This window comes from Bos grunniens, chromosome 24 (genome assembly GCF_055505025.1).
Source record: "Bos grunniens cultivar Pamir isolate PY7600 chromosome 24, Bosgru_T2T1.0, whole genome shotgun sequence".
Classification (NCBI taxonomy): Eukaryota; Metazoa; Chordata; class Mammalia; order Artiodactyla; family Bovidae; genus Bos; species Bos grunniens.
This window is the reverse complement of record NC_141188.1, coordinates 50866673-50880678: the sequence shown is the minus strand read 5'-3', so window position 1 is coordinate 50880678 and position 14006 is coordinate 50866673. Positions and strand designations below refer to the sequence as shown.

General features: G+C 45.5%; 1 pseudogene; it reads right to left on the bottom strand.

Annotated features, from left to right (window-relative positions):
* Positions 1–9439, bottom strand: part of LOC147346261 (ferritin light chain pseudogene) — a 67469-nt pseudogene extending 58030 nt beyond the window's left edge.
* Between the last annotated feature and the right edge of the window lie 4567 nt (positions 9440–14006).

Genomic DNA, 14006 nt, shown 5'->3' with positions numbered 1-14006 from the left:
CAGACCATCCTCCTCCACGCTGTAAAGCTTTCAGGAAAGACAACAAACCTTTGACTTGAGAAGTGGCTCTTGGCGAGAGCTATCAGGCCTTATCTCTGCCCAGAGCTAATCATCAAGAAGTGGGCAGAACATCAAAATGAACGCAAGAGCCATCCACCCACCTGGGTTACTGGTACTTACTCTTTTCCAAGCATTTCTCCATCATTTCCTCACTTGCTCCGAACAGCTGCAAGACAAGTATCATAAGCCCCAGTGCAGAGAAGAACACTGGCCCAGAGAGGTTATATAACTAGCTTTACATAGCACGTTGTAGACTCTGGCAGAGATTCTGGGTAAGACTCGGACTATCTGCCTGGCAGCCTTCCTGCTCTGTTGGATGGTTCCAAATGAGAAAGGCACCTACATCTGGAAAATTCTAATCAGGTCAATAGCCCAGGAATTTGCACATCTGGTTTATAAAGGTTGCCCCAGCCTGGGACATGGTGAATATCTATACACACAGGCACATCTCAGAAGTGGATGGTTGACAACATGAATCCAGGCACAAACCAGCACACAGCACTGTCTTACCTGGGGGTTTTGAATTTCAAGTGGTTATTGTTCTTTGAGCCCATAGAAATCGACATTGTTACTTTTTAGATAAGGTTTGAGCATGATTCTGGGACAACTCAGCTAAAGGTTAACTCGGTAGGGCTTGCCCAGACTGGCTCTTCTTTTTTCCCATCTGAAGGCTCCTGCTAAAAATGATTTTACCTCATCAAAGTTTAAGCAAACAAGCAGGTGGGTAGAGATCGTGGGACCCAGTGTAGGTAAGCCACATGGAACCTACCCTTGAGAAGATCTGAATTCTAACCCTAGTCCTGCCTTGAAACCACTTTGGGAAAGTCTTTCCTTTCCCCAGGCTTCAATCTTCCCAAGAATGAAATGATAAAACTGGAATTGATCAGCCCTGAATTTCCTTCTGGCTCAGACATTTCGTGGTTCTGAGATCTGATAAGGAGGTATGCTGTAACCCGGCACACTGGAAACACATCCTGAACGCTAGGTGAGAGACATGGTGAGTTCATTCACTGACTTGTAGTTGCTTTAGGCATGTTCCCTTCTCCCTGGTAATGTCATCATCTGACCCAAATACAAATGCCATCATAGGGAAAACCTCATCTCAGACTCCTGGGATTCCCCCCAGAGATCTGAGAAGCAGGAAATAAATGGGCCTTCTCCAGACTAAGTAAATATCAGAGCTGAGGAAATTCCCTGCTAAGTTTCCCTGTGAAGAAAGCATCTGAGGGGTTAACACATCCCCGTGAATCTGCAGATCAGTCAGGAGCTGTATTCAGGGCTGGAGAAAACAGACCAAACTAGAAGATTCGAGATGATATGGAGGCCACAGCTTGATTAGAAAGAGGAAAATGACCTCCACTCACTTTCCGGGGAGACTTCATCAGTAAAACTGCAGCAGCTATAGCTGTTGAGAAGCTGTTGCATATGGGGAATGACCTTCGGGCTAACTGGGTCTACCAGATAGCTGAGGGGGCGGCCCCACACTTCACATACTGTGGAGCTCACAGTGGGCCTTCAGTGATGTCTATGGAGTGAATGCATAAATAAACCCTTGAGGAAATATTATTTTAATACAGACTTTTCTATAGTGATACTTCTTTGCACATATATTTTTGTAATATTTCTTTCTTTATTTGGCTGTACCAGGTTTTAGTTCCGGCATGTGGGCTCTAGTTCCCAGACCAGGGATTGAACCCGGGCCCCTTGCATTGGGAACATAGGGTCTAAGCCATTGGACCGCTAGGGAAGTTCCAGATGGGGTTTTATATAAGATCTGACAATGAAAAACACAGTAGTTGTTAGTCTATGACCTTATGCAAGGTGCGTGACTTCCTCTGCAAAACAATGATGTAATAATCTATACCTTACAAGATTGTAATGAGAAGGAAATGAGGCAATTATGCAGAAGTTTTTGCCAACGGTAAAGTACCGTGTACAGGTTGCCATCTGATCCTCCTCTAATCTGGATCGACACAGAGCACTATCTCTTCCTGATCATTTAAGACCATTATTGTAAGCATCAGCCGTCACAGTGTTCTTTAGCCACAGCTGCTGGTGGACACATGGACACTGTCCTGTGCAGCAGGAATGCCCTAACCCCAGTCCCATTAACTCCACAGAGATTCCGTGGATCAGTGGGTTGGGGCACAACCCGAGCATCATCTTGCTAAAACACCCTGGGTGATTCTGATGTTTCCTGGAAGCTGTACTTAATGCACCAAAATCAAACATATTCTCTCCTTTCCCAGGTGAGGGACAGCAAGGGCAACTGTCCATCCCCTTTCTCTCCAAATCAGTGGAGTCATGATGTTCTTTGTTTAATGATCACCATGATCACCATCAACTTCACTTGGGACCATTGGCTGCTCGCCACCAGAGCTCCTGGCCCCTTGCTGGTTTGGTTTATGATCACAATTGCTCTCATCCCTCAGTGTCCCCACCTTTGCCCCAGTCTCTTTTTCTCTAGGTCCTGTGGCTTTTCCTTCACTCTATGACATTTGTAAGTGAGGACTGGCCTTTGGTAGATCTCACCAACCCACCTCAATGCCCTTCTGCTTCTGTCTGCTGAGCAGCCCCATCTCAGCCTGGGCCAGTCTGGTTCAATGGATCTCCTTCTGGTACCTGGAGGTGAGGGGTTGCTCTCTCATGTTATGGTCTGAATGTTTGTGTCCTGTGAAAATTCATATGTTGAAATCCTAACCATTGATGTGATCCTATCAGCCAATGGGGCTTTGGGAGGCAATTACATCATGAGGGTGGAGCCATCATGAATGGGATTAGTGCCCTTATGAAAGGGACCTCAGGCCTCTCTCTCAGCCCTTCTGCAGTCTGCCACCTGGAAGCAGCTTCTCACCAGAGCTCAACTGTGCTGGCTCGCTGACCTCAGATGCCCAGCCCCTGTCCTCGGTAAGCTGCCTCGTCGGTGATGTTCTGTGACAGCAGTGCGGATAGACCAAGGCTATTTTCTGGCTGGTTTTTTTCTAGAAGGCTTTGACACCAGCAGTGCCTGTTTCTGGATGCCTGAGAGACCCAGAGGAAAGAACAGTGATATCTGTAGGGGCTCATCGAGGGAGAGGTGGGATAGGGCTTCTATAGATGGCGCTTAAGCGGTCGGCCTAACAAATGCGGCCCCATTGCCTTCAGGAAAAACACAGGACTCCCAGTTGATGTTGTCAACTCTCCACTAATTCATGGTAAGATCAGACGAGTCAGGTTTATAGACCCAAAGTTTCTTTTTTTCATAACTTAGCTCTCTTCTTTCTTCCCAGTTTTTGCTGGAGAGATAAACAGCCCATAGCAGACAGAGGCTGTGGTTACAGGCGGCACGGTCCCAGAGAGCAAAGGTGTGAAGCACTCAGAGACAGGACAGAAGGAAGGCTCCCCCGGACACACTGCCCTGTCGCCCGCTCTGGGTTTCTCGGCAGGGCTCCTACTGAGGACGGGGCGCTGTGCCCTCTCGGCGCTGCCGCTGGGGGCTTCATTGCGGAGCTTTCTTGTATGCTCTTTGGATGCTTTGGTCTTGCAGGTTTAGGCCAGTTACTGGTTCATGTGGAAAAGAGCAGCTGCTTTGCTTTCTTGATGTACTGGTTTGCCAGAGCTGTCGTTTCAAAGCATCACAAACTGGGTGCTTTGGTCTTATGGTTCTGGAAGCTGCAAGTCTGAGATCAGGGTACCGGCAGGGTTGGTTCCTTCTGAGAGGAGGAGGGGAAATTCTGCTCCACGCCTCTGCTCTAGCTTCTGGTGGTTTGCTGGCATTCCTTGGCTACTTGTCTGCTTCAACTTGACTTGGCTCAGTGATGCTCAGAGAGCTGATAAAACATTATTTCTGGGTATTTCCAGATGAGATAAGTGTTTGAATCAGTGAGTAAAGCAAGTTGGCCCTCACCAACACAGGTGAGCATCACCAGTCTGTTGAGGGCTCAAATGGAACACAAAGGTGAAGGAGGGGTGCATTTGCATTTTGCCTGAGCTGTGACATCCATCTTCTCCTGTTCTTTGGCGTCAGTGCATCTGGTTCTTGAGTTTTGGGGATCAGACTGGGACTCACACCATCTGCCTCCCAGTTCTCAGGCCTTCAGACTCATACTGAATTACACCACCAGCTTTCCCCATTCTCCAGCTTGCTTGTAGACTGCAGACTGTGGGATTGCTCGCCTCCATAACCACATGAGCCAGTTTCTGTAATAGACCTCATCTTATGTCTCTCTCTCTCTGTATCCTATTGGCTGTGTTTCTCTGGAGAACCCTGACTCATAGAAGGGGGTACATAACATCCATAGCACCAGTGATATCAACCCTAACAACCTGATTAAAATGGTGTTTTCCAGGGACTTCCCTGGTGATCCAGTGGTTAAGAATATGCCTTGCAATGTAGGGAATGCTGATTTAATCCCTGATCAGGGAGCTAGGATCCCATATGTTGCAGAACACCTAAGCCCACATACTGCAACTAAGAAAAAATGTGGCTAAATTAATTAAGTAAAAAAAAAAAGATGGCATTTGCTAGATATCCCCACGGTGGGAGGCAACTAGTTCCTCTCTCTATATCTGTCCTCTGGAAGGAAGTCTCTAAGCCTGGCCCACACATGGGGTAGGAGCAGAAGTAGATTAAGTTCCCCGCTCCTGGAGGTGGGAATATTAACCTATATTGTTTAACCTTCTATAAGGAAGATTTGTCTCTTCTGCATTTATTCATTTATTTGATCATTTATTTATATCACTACGGACTCTTGTGTCAATGCCACCTTTAACATTCAGCGTTACTGCTTCTCCATAAAATTCTTGTGCAACTCTGGATATGCTGGCCTGAGTCCCAGCCTCCCTTTCCCACACAGGCCTGTTCATCCTCCTCCGCACTTTGGCTTTTGCAGCATTTGCTAAGTCCAGAGTGTCTCGCACATGCTTTTCCTCCACCCAAGTCCTAACTGTTTTCCAGTGACCAGCTCAAGACTCATCTCTCCCATGAAGCACCACTCAGGTCTATATTCCTCTTTCTCCCCCTCTCTCTTTCTTTTAATGACTTCTATAACAGCAACCTGGCTCCCCAGGGGGCTCAGTTGTAAAGAATCTGCCTGCCAATGCAAAAGCCTCAGGAGACGCATGTTCGAGCCTTGGGTCAGGAAGATCCTGTGGAGGAGGAAATGGCAACCCACCCCAGTATTCTTGCCTGGAGAATCCCATGGACAGAGGAGCCTGGTGGGCTACAGTCCATGGGGTCGCAAATAGTCAGACACGACTGAGTGAGCACGCATAACACGTTGCTGTTGTCCAGTCTCTGAGTCATGTCCGACTCTTTGTGACCGCATGCACTGTAGAATGCCAGGCTTCCCTGTTCTTCACCGTCTCCTGGAGTTTGCAAAACTCATGTATTGAATTGGTGATGCCATCCAACTAACTCATCCTCTGTGGTCCACTACTTCTTATAATTCTATCAGCTCCTTAAAGAAGGAGAGCAGATTGTCTTTTCTTTTTTTTTTCCTTTCCAAATAACAGCTATCCAACAATTCAATTGATGGAATTGAACAGAATCAAAAGCTCAAATTCAAACAGAACAGAACCCATCCAGGTAGATCTGGATCAATTCTTTAAACCATGCTATTTCCTAAGAGCAAATAAGCAATTTTATTTCATGTATATCATTTTCCTGTAATCAAGGCACTAACCTGAAGGCCTGTGTCCTTCTCTGGACCAGATGCTAACTCTGTTCTTTTTCATGACCGAAAATACCTGAACCCCTTCTTTTGTTCAGCAGATCTCAGGAGTCAATTTGTCTGATCAATGCTCATAATCAAGGAATTAGTGGACTAATTGTAAATTGTGTTAATATTTACAAAGCAAGCATGGGGCCTTTGGCCTGGCTGTGTTTAGTGGGCAGACACCTTTCTCGGGCCCTCCACGTGAAAAAGCAGCCTTCAGAGGGTAGCACTCCAAGATGGTGAACGCTGGTTTAAAGAGGATAACAATGGCAGGTGGGCATGAGGGGTATGCAGTACATCTTCTGATTTCCAGAGCATGTTGTAACCACCATCTCCTGGTCCCCGAGTCACCCTGTCATTCTTGAAATATAACCCTGCCCCATGAATGCCTGATCAAATGGGACTGTCCATCAATACAGGGGGCAGGTCTGCCCTCCACACCAGCCTTAAAGGAGGGCTTCCCAGTAGCCAGACCAAGCCTCTTGGGTAGGCTTTGATGGAAGTGTTGGTGGGAGAGAGGTTGATGGGTCTCTCACTGCCCGGTGAATTTCAGGCTGAAAGACCCAGCTTAGAGCCAACTCTGTGGTCACTGAAATGACCATTTGGTGAAACCATCAGCTTGATGCTGTTCTCCTAGCCATATGACTGGCTCTTGACGTGATCGGATGTTAACTACATCAGTATCTCTCACATGCAGCTTTTACCCTTCACAGGAAACTTTTTGATTGGCCAGGAACCTGCCCCCTATGAAACTGTCTATGTTGCTCCCCAGGGCCCTCAGGCAACACTGCAGAGTTATTCCAAGCTTGGTTTCAGGAGTTATAAGGTCATGAGAACCCCCCAGAGCAGTTCCACCCTCAGCCGTGTGAGTAGAATTGCTAAGACTGTTCCACTACGTCTGCCCCAAAGAAGGGCTCATTTTCCCAAGCCTGGGAGCTGAACACTGGGCAGTAAGAGTGCCAGGGCTTCTATTCATGAATCCACAACACTGACCACATTGTTCACAGTTGGAGTGGACATAAGCATAAAATTATTGTTCAGTGGTGGCCGTGTGTTATATTGGCAGAGAAATCAGTTCCAAATACCTCGTTAGCACTGTGCCTTCAAGCTCAAGAAAGAGATGGAAGCTTTATGGACAACTTACTGAGTAAACTCAGGTTTCTGTTACCATCCTAAATCAAGAGGAAAGAACATGAACTGGGACATTTAAAACACACATGAAGGAAATGTGCTCCTATCTCCTACCCAGTGAAAGGCTAAACACAAGGGCACCTGGAGGTCATCAGAGACTACTCTCATGTTCCCAAGCCTTTCACAGCCAAGAGAGTCCTTCCGCAGACCAGTAACCTCAGCCATGCACTTTCAGTTTGCAATGATTAATTTTTTGTGCCAACTTGGCTGGGGCACAATACCCTGATAGTCTGTCAAACTTTACTCTGGATGTCTCTGTGCAGGTGTGTTTTTAAAATGAGATTAACATTTGAATTGGTGGGACTTCCCTGGTAGTCCACTGATTAAGAATCCACCTGCCAAGGCAGGGGACATGGGTTTGATCCCTGGTCCAGAAAGATGCCACATCCCCCAGGGCAACTACTTAGCCTGTGCTCTAGAGCCTATGCTCTGCAACAAGAGAAGCCACCACAATGAGAAGCCCTCTCACTGCAACTAGAGAAAGCACATGTGCAGCAACGAAGACCCAGGATAGCCCATAAAAAGTAATTAAATAAAAGCATTTAAATTGGTGGAGTTTGAGCAAAGTAGATCACTCTCCATTATGTGAGTGGGTCTCACCTAATCAGTTGAAGGCCTTGCTTACTAGAACGAGGACTCATCTACTCGAGCAAGAAATTCTGCCAACAGATGGTCTTTGGGCTGCAGCTCTTCCCTGGTTATCTAGCCTGCTGGCCTGCCCTGCAGATTTTGGATTCACCAGATGCCACAATTTCATGAGCCAATTCCTTAAAATAAATCTTTCAATAAAAGTAAATAAGCTTCCTAGGTGGCACTAGTGGTAAAGAAGCCACAAGACATGAGAGACGCAGGTTTGATCCCTGGGTCTGGAAGATCCCCTGGAGGAGCATATGGCAACCCACTCCAGTATCCTTGCCTGCAGAACTCCATGGACAGGGAGCCTGGAAGACTAGAGTCCGTGGGGTCTCAAAGGGTCGGACAAACTGGAGCAGCTTAGCATGCATGCACCTAGCATCCATGCACTCTACAACAAAGGGAACTATAGTCAATATTCTATAACAGGAAAGAATCTGAAAAATAATATCTATATACACACACATATGTATGTATATGTACACATTATGTATACATAGGGCTTCCCTGGTGGTTCAGATGATAAAGAATTTGCCTGCAGTGCAGGAGACCTGGGTTCGATCCCTGGGTTGGGAAGATCCCCTGGGAAAGGGAATGGCTACACACTCCAGTATTCTTACCTGGAGAATCCCATGGGCAGAGGAGCCTGATGGGCTACAGTCCCTGGGATGGCAAAAAGTCAGCCATGATTGAAGCAACTTAGCATGATAGATAGATAGATATCTAGATAGAAACTGATACAGATACAGACATCCTACTGGTTCTTTTTCTCTGGAGAACCCTGACTAATTTAGTTAACACCTATTTTCATGGAAGGCTCCTGGATATTTTGTGGTGGTGGTTTTCCTAAAATGTTATTTGAGCTCCTAACCCCCCGAAGTCTCTGGTTCACCATTTAACTCAAAAACACTGCTCTGATCTGGTACAAAGCCTCGTTCGCCCTGAATTCTGACATCCAATGTACTTTTTCAGTCAGCCTTCCAGGTTCTGTGGGCTACAGAGGCAGTATCCCTTTTTTTCACACATCTTAGGTCATGTGTAGGCTAATCATGGACAAGAGGAGACACATACTCAACAAATCTCTTGGATCTTCAAGCCCTCAGGCTCCCAGCCACTCCATGTTCCCACCACCCTAGAAGGTAGATGGCTTCCTTCTGATTTTAGATTAGAAAGACATAGCTGATTCACGCCAGGATATGGTGTGAATCTCTTGAGTAGCACAAACATGAGAACATAAGCTCTGGTTTCTGATTACGGACATCACCAGCTTCCCTAAGCCTGACTTCAGAATACATTCATCTCATTACCACCCTCTCTCCTGCTTACCCAATTTCTTTACCTCTAGAATGGACACAACCACGTTAGCTATGTCTGCTCAGTATAGTCGCAAGTGCTACAGTCTTCAGTCCCAATGGAAATAATATAATCTTATCTATTGGGTATTTCCTATGTGGCAAACACTGTTTTAAAGACTTTGCACGCATCACTTCATTTAGTCCTCATAAGAATCCTATTATTAGTCCTGTGAGTCACCCAGTTCACAAACAGTAGGGCTGGCCTAGTCCTGGATGTGAACTTGCAGGGGCGGTGCTACGGCAGAAGAGTAGGGAGCAAGACTTGGTGTCCTGTGTCTGACACACAAAAGCCTGAAGTGTTGGCTAATGGACTGACCTTTCCCTGAGGACGTCATGGTCCAAAGTCCCACAGGGCAAAGTCATCTGGGAGCAGAAGGCAGAGGAGTAGGCAAACCAGAGGATAAACAGTCAGGAAGATCCCCTGGCAAAACTTGGAGGCTCACCTGGTGTGCCTCCGTCACTCTCACGGCAGTACCTTTCCTTCTGCTGGTACCCCTCATCCATCCCAGACTCCCAAGCCCTCCATCTTTCCACATCTTCTGCATTCAAATCAGCTTTCAGGAAACTCTCCTCAGCAAATGTACACAATTGCCCATTTTTTAAAATGAGATGTGTTCACAGTAAGGACCATGAACCATGGTAAGGACCATCCTGTTGAACTTGTGTTTGCATCCTGGTCTCTGACACAGGGCTGCCCATAGGGATGAGGCCATGAACAAGGTGGTGCTCTTCCCCTGGGCTGACTAGCCCAGCTCACTCTGCTTTTTTGGCTACTAGGTCTGCTTTCTTAGACTTGCTGCCACTGCCCCACTGCTGGGCTCTGCACCATCTTCTCTCCTTACCCGCAACTTACCTGCTCAGCATCACCTAACATCTGGTTTGCTGTAGGCTGGAGACTCTACTAACCAACTTCTAAGAGCCATGAAAACAGGTCCCAAGAAAGGTCGGGCTGGGGTGTGGGGGCATCCCTGTAGCTGTATACACTTTATATTTCACCTCTGGAAGACACATTTGCAATCTGGGTTCAAGCCTTCATTTATTCTCCTGTAAATGGTGATAATAACTACTACCTCATGGGTGGAAAATAAGGGAGATAATACATGCAAAAAACATATCATATGTAATTACATATTTATATATAGTACTTTACACATAAAAAGCATTTAGTAAATGGCAAGTTTAATATTCATATTTTTATTTATTTTAATTAATTAATTATTTTTTAAATTGAAGGATAATTGCTTTTGATGTCCCAGAATTATTGTGTTTTTTTTTCCTTTCATCTCTTCTGTAGTATTTTCAGTTCAGTTCAGTCACTCAGTTGTGTCCAACTCTTTGCGACCCCATGGACTGCAGCACGCCAGACTTCCCAGTCCATCACCAACTCCCAAAGCTTGCTCAAGCTCATGTCCATCGAGTCGGTGATGCCAGTATTTAGGTTGTTAAAATAAGTTAACACAATGTGCAATCTGATCCCCATGTTATTCTAGCTACACTTTTGGTACCCACCATGAAAATAATTGTCTTTTACACCTAGGGCCTCTTTTGTCCCTGACACCTTTCTGAGGGTGTTTAGTCCACATGCTGTGATTTCCCAGGGGTGGAGGAGAAGCCTGACAAGCGCCCTGACTCCCTTCCTTCTCTTTTGCATGTATTGCCTGGATCCAGAAAACTGGAACCTTTCCCTTCTCTCCACTCTTGATCCAGTCCAACTGAAGGTTCAGATTTCCTTGGTCAAGAGTCAAGCTCTTAATCGGGGACTCTGAGTAGTCAGCCTGATCACGTGACATGCAGAGGTCCTGAGTTGAGTCCTAGTGTGGCCACAGAACGCAGTAGGCTCTTCTCCCAGCCCAGCAGCAGCAGGGATACTGGCCCTCCACTCCTATACCATTTGTGGGAATGTACGGGTGCAGCCACTATGGAAAACAGTATGGAGGTTCCTCAAAAAACTAAAAATAGGGTTGCCATATGATTCTGCAATCCTCCTGCTGGAAATACACCCAGACAAAACTATAATTTGAAAGGATACATGTGCCCCTATGCTCACAGCAGAACTATTTATAATAGCTAAAACATAGAAGCAACCTATATGTCCATCAGCAGATGAATGGATAGAGGATGTGGTATATACATATACAATGGAATGTTGCTCAGCTGTTAAAGAGAATGAAATAATGCCATTTAAAGCAACACGGATGCAACTAAAGATGATCATACAAGCAAAGTATAAGTCAGAAAGAGAAAGACAAATAGCATATGCTATCTCTTTTTGTGGCATCTAAAATATTACACCAATAAACATATCCACAAAACAAAAACACAGACATAGAGAACAGACAGGAAGGGAAGGATTGGAAGCCTGGGATTAGTGAATGCAAACTATAATATATAGAATGGGTTAGCAGGAAGATCCTACTGTATAGCACAAGGAGCTATGTTCAACATCTTGTGATAAGCTGTAATAGCTTATGATTGAAGGAATATGCATAACTAAGTCACTTTGCTCTACAGCAGAAAATTAAATACCACATTGTAAATCAACTATATTTCAGTAAAATTAAAAATATATATATTTGCTATCTAGCAGAGTGATCTTGGGCAATAAGCTGCTGGCATCTCTGGCAAGGACCAGAACACCAGCAAGGAAGGGTCATGAACAAAGCCAGCTTAGGACTGAAACTACCCAAAAGGCAGAATCCAGACCCCTTCAACCTGTGTCTCCCCAGCCACACTCCTCCAACCTGCTCCCCTGCCCCAGTGCCATCTGCTCATAGCTGACAGTGCACGCAGGGGAAGAAGTCATCGAGCAGCTGGCTGTTTACAAAGTGCACTCAGACTTCCCAGGAAAATCCCTTCAAGTAATGAACATGGGAGAGAAGGGAGGGGCCGGAGGAAGAAGGGGGATTGAAGGCAGCAGAGTTATCAGAAAAGCTCTGAGAGAAAGAGCAGGGAATTCCCAGCAACAGAATTCCCAGCCACAGTGGTAGAGTGGCTTTATCGTCAGAGCTAGAAGGCACCCAGGACCAGTGGTTGAAGTTTTGTGGGTGTCACAAATGGCCTTGGGACCCTAACAATGGAGCTCTCCCCTGAGAAACATGCATCTGAGCTCTCTCACCTGTACACCTCACTTCCCCTAGAGAAGCTAAGTGTCCCACCCAAAGTCGTGTGGCTGATAGGGAGTGAAGCTAGGATTTGAACCCAGATAGTCTGGCTCTAGAGTCTGTCCAGGCTGTTGACCCTTTCAACACTCTGCCTGGATCCTAATAACAACCCATATTCCAACAGGCCAGCAAAAAGCAGCATCTTCCTGGGTAGACAATGCTGGAGGCATGCTAAGTCACTTCAGTCGTGTCCGACTCTTGCGAAGTTATAGACTGTATCCCACCAGGCTTCTCTGTCCATGGGATTCTCCAAGCAAGAATACTGGAGTGGGTTGCCATGCCCTTCTCCAGGTGGACAGTACTGGTCCTCTAAAATCCTTCTCTCTTTTCTCTATTGTTCAGACCCTGGCTTTGGCTTCTATTAGTTGAGACATCATAGATTTTCTTCTTAGGGTCTATTTTCCCCCTCTCTATGTAGATCTTATATTTCTGTAGTTATTTACAGTCTTCAAAATCTATTATCATCTACTATTTCATTTGGTCTTTGAAACAACTCTATAATTCAAGATGAGAAAAATGGAGAAAAAGGTCCCTGGGCAGGCAAGTGGTCAGAACCAGAACCGACAGCCTCAGAGTGCTGTGCATTTCAGTTCTGTCTGCTTCCTCTGACCATCATTTAGCTTTTGCTCAGACCTGGAGTGAGCTAGGAAGCCTATCCTGTGAGCAGAAGGGCCTCTGCAGCTTCTGTGATGACGGAATACTTATTTACAAGCCTATCATATGACATGTTTTATTAACCTTCAACAAAAGGATAAATCTAGGTTCATAATGCCAGACTTTAATCAAAATTTATTTATTTAACTTTCGCTAATAGGGTGAAGCGATCTAAAATTCCTGGGTATCATCTTAGCTCCTGAATTGCACCATCTGTATCTCTCTGGTCCTCGCTGCATTTGCTTCCTGAAGTCATGATATGTTTTTGTTGCTCTGATTTCTCAAAAACTGAGCTGGGCTGGGCTGCCTGCCAGCTCTATCAAGAAATTGCACCTCTTTCAAGAAATTGCACCCCTTTTCATACCCTCTGTGTCCTCAAATTCCATATTCCAGTCAACTGGTCCAATCTACAGTTTATATTTTGTCTTGGCAGAAATCTCAAGAAATGGTTACCAGTATCTGGATAAAACCTAGTCTTTTAAGCAATGTTCAAAACAAGATCCCAAAACAGAAAAAGAAGTTCCAATTTCACTTGCTTCTTGCCCACAGCACTCAGACCTTGCCTCTCAAGCTTGTGTAGTGAATAGAATTGCTTCTACTTAAAGTGAATGAACATGTAGCTTTCCTTAATTTAATTATGAATCTATTCATTGATGCACTCAATTATATATATTTAGCATCTATTATATGTTACTCTTTATGCCCCAAGGCTTTCTGGAAAGGAAGTAAGGTTGATGCAGGCTTTATCTGTAAAGATCACTAGTTCAGTTTAATTCAATAAGCTTGTCTTTATTGTCAGCTTACTACCCCATGTCAAGCCCAAGTCTCCTGCCTGTGAGACCTTTCAGATTTCTTTGGACAAGGAAGATATTCACACACGAAGTAGCCTGAAACTCATGAATATTCACCTCCCATCCACAAGAGGTTAACTTGTGTTGAAAAGGATTTTTTTTTCAGATACAAGAGACATAAAGTTTGCTGTAGCAGAAGGAAAGAAGGGGATGTGTTTTTCAGGAGACAGGAAAGTTATCTGTCTCGGGATGAAGGCCAGGTTCTCCAATGATGGGCTGGGAGCCTCCCTCCTCCTGTTGACTCAGCTTTCCAGCATCAACCCCTAGGTCAGTCTTAGTCTTTTTTTTACTGTGGAAGGCTTTCTCTAAGTGGCAGTAGGAGGCAGGACAAGGGCAGGACAAGACTGACAATAGCTCATGTCACCCCTGCTAAGCAACCACCAGCAGAAGGAAAGGGTTTTTATG